The following is a 14,064-nucleotide window of genomic DNA, read 5'->3' on the forward strand; positions in this document are numbered from 1 at the left end:
AGTTTGGCTTCGTAAGCTTTCAAAAGTGCGTCTAACTGCTCATTTACCTTTTATGCCAACACTGATCCTCCGAATCCTGCACTTTTGGGTTCTGCTATTTCCTTGGGTGCTATGGTTGCCGCAGTGTGTGAGCTTAGGCTAGCTAGATCCTCTAACCGCTCTAATCTATCCTTTGTGTGTTTTAACTCCTCGGATAGAGCCGTTTGCTCTCGTTCTCTCCTGGCTTTCATACGTGCCTTTCTAGCTTTCCAAGTGCTTCTCTGATTTTTCCTTTTTGAACTTGGGGCATCGGTTTTTGGTTCTTCAATTATAGGTTCGTTCCTCATTCTTTGAGCTTGGGCTTGTGTCACTGCCTGAATAGGTATTATTGTCTCGTTTTCTGACCCTCCACTGGAAGGCACTGCTTCCAGCATGTTCAAGGTAGTTTTTGCTCCTTTTCTTGGGTTCTTAGGGCAATCAGGAATCAAATGAGTAACTCCACACTCGGTGCAATATGCATTGACTCTAATGATTTCATCATGAGGACAGTCTCTTAGCCAATGGTCTCCACCACACTTGTAGCAGGGTCCCTTAGGTTGTTGAGGCGCTCCTTGAGCTCCTCTTTGTTGGTATGCATGTCTCTACCCTCCCATGCCTCCGTTGGCTATGAACAACAATGTTCGTTCATCCAAGCTATATCTTCCTTCTCCTGCTGCCAGTGCAGCTGTTGGTGGTTCTGTATTTCCTATCATGCTCCATGGTTCTGGCGTTGAGGGTTCTTCCGGTGGATAATAGGCAGGATTTGCAGCATATCCATTGGGATCATCTTATGCTGACTGGTCGTAATCCTGGTAGGGATGGTTGTTGCCCCAACACTGGTAGTGGTCTTTCTACACCTACAGGTCCTGGTAGGTTGCCTGCTTGATACCTAGGCATCGGTGGAAGTTGAGGAGATGCTACCTGAGCTTGGGGAGCGTAAGGTCGTTCTCTCACATATCCTTTGTTATAATAACATTCCTTCGTCCCATGGTTTGTCCATTTTTGTTCAATAGCACACCACTTGGGCTGTTTAGATTGTGGTTTGGCGTACAGGTTAATCTTTTTTAGCACTTCCTCTACAAGCTGCTCCTGGCTCAGCTACTTCTCCTTTCGGTGCCGTCTTAGCGGGCTTGCTTCCACTTTGTTGTGACGATGAATCATCATTAAGATCTTTGAACTCACCCTGTTTGTAGACTGCACAATTGTCTACAAGGTAAAGAGCCTCCTTAGTTAACTCATTTAACGTCGTGCTCCTCTTCATATGTAAGTCCTTCTGGAGATGTGTATTTCTTAGTCCTTGGATAAATATAAGCATAAGTCTGGACTGAGTTGACAGTTCTTCCACAGGGCAGAACTTAGCATATCTTTTTAGTCGTAGGCTGTCTTTCGCACAGACTCCCCGTCTTTGTGTTTGAATTTATGGATTTGTGAGACTGCATTATGAGCTATCCCCCTTTGTGAGAATTCCTCAATAAACTCATCAAACACCTCCTCCATAGACTCAAAGTCTCTTCGCTCCACAGAGTTAAACCAAGTAGCTGCATCCTTCTCTAGTGTTAGTCCAAACCCTGCAATTGGGTAGGGAAGTCTAACACCTCTTCAGCTCTAATTACACGCACAAAGGCTGCTACATGATCTCTAGGATCTCTGTTTCCCGTGTATTTCTTGTTTACCCATTTTTGCACTTGAGAAGGTCTAATTCTACGATGGTCTACAAATCTCATCATTGGATCTCCTTGTCCCAATCTATATACCTCCTCTGGCCTTCGGTAGTGGGCGGGTTCCTCTCCCAATGGTACTCTTAAAGCGTAATTTTTGACGGTTCTTGCAAGAGATGGTTCATCTCTTTGAACTCGCTCTATGGGTGGTCTTCCAAGCTCTGTTGACCCTTGAGTTTTTGGCTTACTCTCTCCTTGATATCGTGAATAGAGTGGTGGTTCTTGTAAATCCCTTAGCCCTCATGCGGCTTGATAGCCATCTCGGTTTTGGTCTTGTTCTAATGTTGCACTCTGTCGAAACCATGCCTGCAATGATGGCTGAGTTGCTGGTTGGTTTTGGTTGTTGAACGTCTACGGTCGGGCAGAATGTGAGGTCGCATCATACTCTTCTGAAAAGGGATTTGTCGACTTGCTAGGGGTGTAGGTGGCTCTTGGCACTTTTTCGGGGGCAGCTGTTGATGCTTTTGGAACTGCTGCCTTTTCTACCTCCTCTGGGAGAATACGTTTGTATTCTCGCCCGTACCTATCAACAAAACGCTATCCTTCCCCATAGCAATTTCATAAGAGAATAAGTAAAGAAACTTGTCTTTGCTTAATTAGTTTGGGTAGGGTTCTTTGCAATGGAAGTAAGAGACTATTCCCTCGCTCTCATGCTTGTAAATCCCCACACTCTTGTTATAGGTTGAGACCCTGGTTGTTTTCTTACCATACATAAAAAGAGCTCCAAGTCGATCAATGTTTGGAGGCGGTTCTTGAGTTTCTGAAACCATTTTTTCTTTTGCCACGTTATCTCCATATCTATTGTAATCCTCAGGGTTACTAACTATCAGATAGTGGTTCCCCTTTTTGTCTTGGAATCTATCTCCATCATCATAGACTCGAATTATCTCCAGTCTTTGAGCCGGCCTTTCTTCAATACAAATACACTTGCGTCCTCGATAGTCATAATAAACTAGGGCTCCCCTCGAGTTTGTTCCTTCTAAGAAGATTACAGTGAACTTGGAATCATTCAAAGGATTTAGGGAGGTGCTTCCTCCTGGCATTGGTCCATCATAGGTGAAACCTCCTGGCTGTTGACTACCCATCATGAAGAAGGACTTATCGGATGAAGTGTCAGTATCACTACCCTCCTCGATAATCGGTGCTAGTGGATCTAGCCTTGCCTGAGTTACACTCTCCTCAATGGACACTAAGCTACCCTGATCACCTGCCACCTTTTGGTCTCTAAAAATGTATCTTCTTGATCTTAATTCATCAAACTTAGCAATGCAACTTAACACAAATCCAACCAATCACCTGGTAAAGGATCAGTTTCCGCACAACTTCTTGCTTTGCCGCTGAATATACATGTACACAAGCGTTTAATTTCAGCAATCAAATCAAAGCATTTAATCGCTAGAGGTGATTTTAGTAATGATTGGTATAACTGGAGGGTTAACCCCAACCACTACTGTATTTATACACTTCTGATGTTCTTGATTAGGTCTGCTAATATGGAACTGTACTTCCCTCGGATGTTGGTCAATTTACCTGAAAAGTCTTAATTCCATCTTTGCTACGTCAAAAGGTCAAACAAGGTCCAAAGTCACTTCTGAAAGAAGTTTTGGAATCCTCAAGTCAAATGGAACATCACTGTATGCCCTCAGTCAGTTTTTCACTTCCCTAAGCCCAAGTAGACATCCTACGCGTAGGATGTCTCCTGCTCTGTTTTGCCTGGATTTTTGCACTATGGATTCCCCTTGATGTGCTGAGTCCACAGCTGTTTTTACTTTTTGATTTGGACATCTATAAGCTGGTCAATGGATCAGAAATCTTTTCCAGTAGCCTGATGTTGGTCTGACCAGTCAAATCAACTCCAATTTGGACCAAAATTGACTAAGATGCTTGCCTCAGGCTATACAACACCCTGCTATACCCACAGTCAGCTTCTGGCTTCAATTTCATGCATTAGACATTCTACGCATAGCATGTCTTTTTGCTCAAAATGGCTTCAAATGCAAAGCACAGACTCCCCTTGATGTGCTGATCACTTTGGTATGCTCAAATCTGGATTTGGAGTGCCAGATCACCCAAAACACATCCTACGCATAGGATGTCTTTTTGGCATGTTTGACCCCAGACTTGACCCACAGCTTCCCCTTGATGTCAGCAACCCAGTGTTATGCTTAGATTTTGGTTTGGATTTCAAAAGACCCCAATTTTAGTTGTTCTAGCCCTTTTCAGTCAAAGATGCTAAAGTCTGCTTAAAACCCAATTTACTCACCCAATTGAGATGAAAACTCTCTCAGTCACTCAATATATCATGCAGATCATGCTTATGTAGCCATCCTATGGTTTTGGTCTTAAAATAATGCATTGGCACAATTTGGGTAGGATGTCTGGCAATTTCTGTCTATCTGGCCTTATACTGTCAAGCTATGGTCAAATTTTCACTTTCCAGGTAAAAATAGGGTAAAACCTACCTTCTGAACACACTGGTCAACTCAAATTTCCAAAATTTCCCCCAAATCACCGTGTAGACATCCTACGCGTAGGATATCTCCTGGCTTAAAATTTATTTTTTTTTTGATAGAAATGTTCCTGATGCTCTGCAGCTCTATCAGAAACACTCACAGCAACTTTTGAACTTCACTTCAGCTTTCAAACACTCTTTTGCATCTTTTACAACCTTGTGATGAACCTAACAGCAAGTATAACATGCATGAAGTGCTCTAGATCATGAATTATGATGTCCTACTTACCCTACTCCTACTCATCATGTGAAATGGTGATAATGTTGTTTTGGTTGTTTTCTGGCCTCTCCAGACTCTCAAGTTCTCCTTTCACCGCTTCTACCACTCAAAACTCCTACTCTCTACACCACAACTAATACCCTAAACTATCTAAGTCTACCTAAGTCGAAGGATCTAGACCAAACATACGCTCCCTAGACTCCCTCTAAGACCTAGAGAGTCCTCCACCCTTTGATCCTATCTAAATGTAAAACGAGATTCTGGCAAGCCAGAGAATCCCTATCCTCAAGGACTAGTCTCGGTCACCTACCTAGGGTTTTCGTTCCCGGTAGCGGCGTCAATGTTGGAGGATACGCCGCGACGGACGTCAGCACAGCGAGAACTCACCTAACAAGATTTTCCAGCTAAGGAAAAAGCTCGACCCACAGGCGCGCATGGAAGCAAGTATAGGGTGTCAATCTACACTCGACTAATTCCTATAGAGGTCTCTACACAATGTCTAAGCTACAGCCTTCAAGAGTGCTTAAGAGGAGATTTCCTACATTGCTTCCAAGAGCCGAATACCCATCAAACAGTCTCGAAACGCCATAGAACTTGAAGGAGACCCTACTAACACCAATAGGTCACTCTCCCTAAGGTCTATGAACCAAAATCCCAACCCTAAACACCTGGTGCAAAATCACGTACGATGTCTGGCCGAAATCTATAGGTAGTCGTTTTCGAAAACTAAAGTTCCTAATGTGTAGCTCTACTCAATGCGAACACGTGGATATGCTGCAATGCAAAAACGGACAATGTGTGCTCATCGAATCACCAGACGAAGCTTGTAGGTCGAGCTCGCAAAACCGGACCGTACGCCCGCAATGCAGGTATCGACGCGTAGCTCTCGTCGGGAGCAACACACTGCACTTCTCTGCACTCGATTTTGACCACCGGTGCGCGCGTAGCGTCAAGATGAAGCTCTCTCTCTCTCTCTCTCTCTCTCTCTCTCTCTCTCTCTCTCTCTCTCTCTCTCTCTCTCTCTCTCTCTCTCTCTCTCTCTCTCGTACACAGTACGCTCACTCACAAACAATGCTTTTTTTTTAAATGACAAAGGGTCCTTTCATTAAAGTCAGAAAGTGGTATAAATACCTTACAATCTCAAACCCTAATGTTCCAATTTAACCATCTACTCAATCTAAATGTCAAAACTGGGATACAATCTGGAAACTTCTATAAGCCCCAACATTTACAAAGGTGAAATGTCGGGTTTTCTCAATAAATGAATAATTACAAAAAATAATAATCCGTCGAGCAGTCATTTTCCATAGGGTGTGTCCAGCTTCTAACAATGGAGATGAGGACATGGAAGAGTTGTTGCAAGAGTTTATGTTACCATAGGAGAACCAACCTTGGGAGAAGAGCAAGAGGAAAGAGTACCTTTACATGCTACTTTTGAAAACCCTAAGGCACGTCAATTATATGTTGTCATTCAAACACCTAAACAACACCAAGGTGAATCATTTGACCTTCATTGATTGTGGTAGTACTCATTCATTTTGTCACTGACATGTTGAAGGAGGTCAAGGCTTAATCAACATTTGACAAAGAAAATGAGGATAAAGATAGAAAACTAGAAGGAATCCACATCTTACTGCTTTGTGGGTAATGTAGAATTTGATTTAGGAGGCTATAGTACTTTAGCTACCTTTCAAACCCTTCTAGTAGGCATTTAAGGGGCCCTACCAGTAGGCATTTATGATGGAAATTTTGGGATGGACTAGTTAACTAACCATCATCTACCTATCCATTGTGCACAAGGAAGCCTATCATTTGTCAACAAACACAGTCAAGAAGTATCAATTCAATGAAAGAAAGGATAGCCAAAAACTTATTTGGTCAAAGTAAATCACATTTTGAAATATCTTTGCAAAGGACAAAAGATTTTTGTAGTCAAACTTAACAAGGTAGAAGGGCAATCTTCTAAACATGAACCAATGTGGCTACAAGAATATTCGTATGTCTTTCCTAAAGAGATAACTAAACTTCCACCACCTAGAGAAGTGGATCATGAAATCAAGATTAATCCTAGGTACAAACTAGTATCAAAACGGCCCTACAAAATTTCACTCTCAAAAGTGATGGAGCTTAAAGAGCAACTTCAACAACTCAGCCAACAAGGGATGGACTAGTTAACTAATTATCATCTACCTATCCATTGTACATAAGGAAGTCTATCATTTGTCAACAAACACAGTCAAGAAGTATCAATTCAATAAAAGAAAGGATGATCAAAGACTTATTTGGTCAAAGTAAATCAAATTTTGAAATATCTTTGCAAAGGACAAAAGATTTTTGTAGTCAAACCTAACAAGGTAGAAGAGCAATCTTCTAAACATGACCCAAAGTGGCTACAAGAATATTATAATGTCTTTCCTAAAGAGATAACTAAACTTCCACCACCTAGAGAAGTGGATCATGAAATCAAGATTATTCCTAGGTATGAACTAGTATCAAAAAGGCCCTACAAAATGTCACTCCTAAAAGTGATGGAGCTTAAAGAGCAACTTCAACAACTCAACCAACAAGGATTCATTAGACCCGGTCATCTCATTGGGGCACACCTATTCTCTTTCAAAAAAAAGAAGATGGGTGGCTATGCATTGATTATTGAGGTCTTAACCAAGTAGCAATGAAGAATAAATATCCCACTCCCCATATAGATGAGATTCTTGATCGACTACATGGATCAAAGATCAATCTTTGCTCAAGATATCATCAAATCCAAATTTAGGAGATTGATATCCCCAAGAACACATTTAACACTCGTTACTATGAGTTCACAGTCATGGCTTTTGGTCTTAGAAATGCTCCTGCAACGTTTAATCGCTTCATGCAAGATATATTTTGAGAATTCTTGCATGACCTTGCCTTGATGATATCTTGTTCTACTCCAAATTGAAAGAAGAGCATGAAGCTCGTGCTCAAAGAGTATTAGAGATCATATGCCAACACAAGATCTATGAGAAAAGAAGTAAGTGTACATTTTTCACTTTTACAAATAAATTGACCCTGATAAAATCAATGATATTGTGGAATGGCCACAACCTACCTCACAAAGCAAAGTCAGAGGATATTTAGGCATCACACGATGGTTTTTAATGGACTATGCTCTCAAAACAACACCACTAACTAATCTTCTGATGAAGAATGCCAAACTCTATTGGCAAGACGAGCATGAAGCTAGTATGAGGTCTCGGGTCCTATTCTCAAACTTCTAATTTTCACCCAAGAGTTTGAGGTAGTCACAAATGCCAGCTATCTTGCCTTAGGAGGTGTTTTGATGCAAGAAGAATGGCTTGTAGCTTACACTTCTCAAAAGCCTAGGATACATGAGATTAATTATGCTACTCATGACTTGGAGCTACATGCAATCATGCATGCTCTCAATCTTTGGAGACATTATCTCTTTGGTCAAAAAATTTAATTGGTAATTGATTACAAGAGTTTAAGTGCATCTTCACCCAACCTGACCTCAATATGTGATATAACGAAGATGGGAAGAATCGCTACAAGAGTATGATTTCGACATCAAATTTAGACCAAGGAAGGACAGTGTTGTAGCATATGGCCTAAGTCACAAAGCTCTTCTATGGGCTATTTCAATGGCCAACAATCCTACTCTAGATAAGGTCACACATGCCATTGTGAAGTATGTAGAATATAAGAAGCTTATTTCAATGTTGTGCGGTGAGAATGTATTCAATCCTCTACATTATACTCTTGAGAACAAGAAAATTTATTGCAATAATCACTTATGCATACTTAAGGATCCTACCTTATGAAATGTTATCTTATATGAAGTGCATGAAAGCCAAACTTCAAGACACCAAAGCTATGCCAAAGCCCTCAACCATATTTGTAAAAGTTATTCTGAGCAGTGGAAAAAGGGCGACATCCCTCTTTTTGTCAAGCAATGAAGTGCACGAGTGAGAGCATGTGTGTGTGTGTGTGTGTGTGTGTGTGTGTGTGTGTGTGTGTGTGTGTGTGTGTGTGTGTGTGTGTGTGCGCGCGCGCGCGCATGCGCGTGCACGCGCACGCGTAGCAATTGAGAAGAGAGAAAAAGAGGAGACATGTGTTTGTAGGGGGCAAAAACTCACTTTGTATGTGTGAGCCCCTTATTCGTTTATGTACATAAAAGAATAAGTGCAATGGGCGAGCACAACAATGGAGAAGAGAGAAGAAGAGGAGACATGTGTTTGTAGGGGGAAAAAACTCACCTTGTATGTGTGAGCCCCTTATTCTATTATGTACATAAAAGAATAAGTGCAATTGGCGAGCGCCTAGCCTAACCAACAACATGGGGCCTTATCTCAACAACCTCCCATGTAAAGGCCAATGTGGCCGTGAGGGAGAAAACAAAAGAAAAACGTAAAAAACCTTACAAGGTCATCATCAAGGACCGCAGTTCAATGCACATTGGCTCATTGAATCTATGTGCATCGAGCTCAAACTATAGAGGAAGTACAAAGAAATTGATCACTAGTCCTCACCGAAGCTGCAAGTATCTCACAATATGTTGCAAAATCTCCCTATTTTCAATTCCAATATCAGCCATTGCATGACTAACTACTCCCATTGCAAATGCACATATCGCAAATGCAATCTCAGGTCTTGAGATCAGTATCTCATACATGAGACTCTTGAATGTTGATGCAATCTTGGCAATCTCTACCAATCTGGTCATCTCAGTCAAATTTGGCTCAGAACTTTACTCATGGCAATCATCTTGACACCTTGAATCCAATCCTTGGAATCCATCCTTGTGTCCATCGCATATCACATGCGTACCAAAAGCATTTGGCTATATTGAACCCTATGTGTTGAGAGCAATGTCTAGCTCCAACTCACATGCATCAGCCTCTGGCCTAAGCATATATATAAATAACTAAATCACGACTAAGTCCTCAGTGCGGAAGCCATCCATATCTATCATCACACCCACAAATGACAAGCCCTTCTGCACAACTTGAAAATAAGCTCACTTATGCCACTGAATAAATGGAAAATATCATTGCCCAAAAGCACACATCATGTGCATCCACAAGGCAATGCAAACAAGCAGCAAAGCATGCATAGAAAAACAAATCAGCACACAATCATACCAAAATACTTACAAAACTCTCTGCAAATCCACCACTCTCTGAAGTCGATGCACATAACCTATGATGAACCCGCTCTTGAATCCTGAGAGTCCACAAGAGTACGTGCATCCACCAAATTTCTCAACTTCTGGACACTCTCTTCACTGAGAGAAAACTATAAATGCACAAAACAAGAGAGCAACCAAGCTCAATTTGAGCTCTCTAGAAGTAGAAAATTAGCTTCAAAAGCACTCTAAATCACCACAATAGGCATACATGGTTTGTATATCAAATATAGAAAACATCAAATGTATGGGTGAGATAATGCATTGTTACGGTGCAAGGGTTGTTGGAGAACCATCAAATACAGAAAACATCAGATGTATGGGTGAGAGAATGCATTTTTATGGTGCAAGAATTGTTGGAGAACCATGTCGTGTTGTGATTCATGTGCCATATGCCAAATATATGGGAATGTGCCTTCAGGGACTCTAGACGTGAGCCTTGAGGCCTATAGTTCCACCTAAAGCTACTCCTACCATTTCCATCACCCTATGCCACCACAAATTAGGAACCTCTCTGTTCTTCACTTTCTCAACCTCAATCATCCCTTCAATTTGCAAGAAATTGCAGAATGAGTGAGCACCATGGCCAATCAGTCAACGTGTTCTTAGTAGGTGGAAGGGTAATTTAAGTCCAAAACCATCAGAATGGGTGAGTACATAGCCAATCAATCAAGCTATACTTAGTAGGAGAAAGGGTAATTTAAGTCCTCAAAGGGAGTGCCCGTTTGTCGAAACGTCCTAACACTCTTTGGTCTAGATAATTTAAACTAAATCAAACACACCCAAAGTGTCCACTCTCTTCACTCTCTTTGGTTTCCATCCACCCTTCCTTCCTTTGTCCATCTCCAATCTCCCCATTATGTATTCATCCCTCATCTTTAAGCTCTCCCAAGTCTCCTTTTATAACCTACGACCCTATGGGTGGTGATGGGGGTGGTGGGAGACCCTATTAAACTCTCCTCATTTTTGTGCACATAATCGCTCAATGTCTTTATCTATAAGAAGATCAACTGACTTTTCAAATGAGACAAAAAAATCAAACGTTTTTAATTGTCATGTTTTCCCTCATCCACGGGACAAACCTCTTGGTCATCCTCGCCCATATCCCCATCCCATGTTACTATGTTCTTGACCACTCCGTGGACTCTTTGTTGCCACACTCATACCAATGACAACCCTTTTGGCAATCCTTGTTCCCCTCCCATGTTACTATGCTCCCAACCGCTTTGTGGACTCTCTATTGAATCCACCACCATCAAGCATCGCGAGTCATTGATCATCTCATGATAGAGCGACAATAATATATAATCTCTCTCTATGTATATAATTTATTTAGATTTAGATTTTTATGTATGTGTATGCGCTCTTGTTGGATTGTGCGAGCTTGCTCGCTATCGCTCTCCCCCAAATAGGTCTTGAGTTCAAGACTTACTAGATAGTTCTTTGAGGTCTCTTGGAATTGTTTCTATGGCTTTCAAAATTCTACATAAACATGTAGTACACACACGCGTGCACACACACACACACACACAATTAATGGGTCTTGATTTGAAGGCTTGTCAAATAGAACTTTAAGGTCTCTTGGAATCAATGTTAGAGAAAATAGTGTGGGACCTGCGCGTTGCAGCGGTTAAGAAAGCATGGCCATTGGGTCACACTTTAAGGTCTCTTAGAATCAATGTTAGAGAAACTAGTGTGTGACCCACGCGTTGTTGCGGTTAGAAAGCATGGCCATTGGGTCACACACATACACATATTTTTAGGGGTGTGTGTGTGCGCGCATGTGCATGCGCACAAGCGAGGAGCGTGTACTTTATTCCTTGTAATCACTTCAAGAAGATTGCAATTCCCACTCTCTTTCATATTAGATCTTGAGATCAAGACTCCTAGAGTAGACCTTTGATATCTATTTGGACTGCTCTTATGACAATAAAGGTTCTTTTCTTCTCCCCCGTCCCTCTCTCCCTCTCTCTCTCTCTCTCTCTCTCTCTCTCACTCACACACACACACACACACACACACACACACACACACACACAGAGTTTTGAGTTTAATAGTTGTCGGGTAGATCTTTGGGATCTCTCTGAGTGAATAAGAAAAGGAAACTATAGTAACCTTTGAGTGTGGCAGATTGGTTATCACAATTCTCTCTTAATTATCGGGTCTTAAGTTCAAGACTTGTCAAATAGAGCTTTGAGATCTCTTGATGTGTTTCTATGACATCAAAACTTCTCTCTCTCTCTCTCTCTCTCTCTCTCTCTCTCTCTCTCTCTCTCTCTGTGTGTGTGTGTGTGTGTGTGTGTGTGTGTGTGTGTGTGTGTGTCACACACACACACACATAGGCCTTCAAGTTTTCGGTTACCTTTTCTATCTCCCTCCATCAATCTTTATCTCCCTATGGACAAATGTAGGCTCATAGGTAGATGCAATAATTTGTGTGCGTGTGCGTGTGCGTGTGTGTGTGTGTGTGTGTGTGTGAATGCACAAGTCAAGAGAGTGGATTGTAGTCCCTATAAACTCCACAAAGATAAAAATTCTCTCTCTCTCTCTCTCTCTCTCTCTCTCTCTCTCTCTCTCTCTCTCACATTCACATTCACACACACACATACATACACACAAAGTTTTGAGTTCTAGACTTGTTGGCTAGATGTTTGGGATCTCTCTTAGATAATAAACAGAGGAAACGATTGGTGATCACAATTCCCTCTTAAGTACCATGTCTTAAGTTCAAGAAATTGAAGTCTCTTGATGTGTTCCTTTGGCATTAAAATCTCTCTCTCTCTCTCTCTCTCTCTCTCTCTCTCTCTCTCTCCATCCATTGCATGATGCATAGAAGCGTCAAGCGCTCAGGTTTATTTAAGCTCTTTAAGATGAATATCAAAGTAGAGTCACCCATCAAATTTGAGGGCTGGATTTTCTTTATGGCCTTCAAATAAGAAAAGTAGAGTCACACTTTAAATGACACCTGGATGCCTCCAGGGCTCATCTCTCTCTCTCTCTCTCTCTCTCTCTCTCTCTCTCTCTCTCACACACACACACACACACACACACACACATTTGTGCCCCATGGGAGGTTGTAACAGATTTCAATAGGTGTGCCCATCCTTTCTTGGCATAGCATATCCTTGAGGTGATGAGAGAGTGATAGTGGATACAATAGGCATTTAACTTTTCTATGTCTATTACGCTCTTCCATTTTGGGGATTAAAATTGTACATTTTTTGCTAGATTTCAAGCTTGCCTTGAAGAAAATCGGTAAAATTTTGTAAGTTTGTGTAAATATCCTCAATTCTTTAAATTTCAACTTAAAATTCAAAAGATTTTTATTGTGCAATTTTTAAAAAAAGATTTTCTCGATTAAAAATTTAGTTTTTGGTAGGTCCTATTCGAGACCTCTCTCTCTCTCTCTCTCTCTCTCTCTCTCTCTCTCTCTCTCACACACACACACACACACACACACACACACACACACACACATGCCAATTTAACTCCGAGACCATTCAACTATGTCAGTTTGCACAAAGCCACAATGTGCAATGTGCACATTCTTGGGGCTAGAATGACAATTAATTATACATGGAGGTGCCAAGTGCGAGATACGTGTGTCGATCGCATGGTTTACAATGCATGCATGTCGTGATTCATCACCTCCTCCCTTGATCCTATTTGAGCATGCACATGCCATGTAGTGCTCGGTTCTTTATGGCCTTCAAAATGCAAAGTAGAGCAACCTTTTACCATCATATTTATTAGTACTTACCACTTACCCTTCACTTTTGCATTTCAAACCAAAAGGTTTTCTTTGAAATGAGCCAGAGTGTGACATGTGGATGCCCTCTCCTTCCTAGAAAACTTTAAGCTTCCTAGAAAACTTTAAGCAGCATTATATATAGTATAAAAGTGCGTTTTAACTTATAATCATGCCGCTTTGAAGATAAAAAACTTGCTTGAGAGGAATGGAAAAGCAAAAACCCTGCCTAGAGTTTTAGAAAAATAGTGTAAAAATTAGCTCGATTCTTTAAATTTTACCCTCAAAAGATCATAAAAGGAATTGTGTATAGTTGCAAAAATGATTTTTCCCACACACTACTTGGAATTGTTTCTACACTACTTGGAATTGTTTCTATGGCTCTTGGAGGGAGAGAGAGAGAGAGAGAGACACGATGTTTGATCCTCCCTCTCTCATCCCATTCAACGTTGTCACATCGGCTATCTCTACTTTGTTCCTTCCCTTGATTGGCCCTCTAAATTGTTGACCCCCAGGCCCTCCCTCAGGACTATATGACACGGGCATGGGATCTATGGTGAGAGCATTGAGCGCTGTAGATCTTGTCGGCACCGCAAAAAGTAATCTCGGGTATAAAAAGTAATCCCCAGGCCCTCCCCCCTTCTCTCTCTCTCTCTCTCT

Source organism: Adiantum capillus-veneris, chromosome 9 (genome assembly GCF_014529385.1).
Source record: "Adiantum capillus-veneris isolate H3 chromosome 9, ASM1452938v2, whole genome shotgun sequence".
Lineage (NCBI taxonomy): Eukaryota > Viridiplantae > Streptophyta > Polypodiopsida > Polypodiales > Pteridaceae > Adiantum > Adiantum capillus-veneris.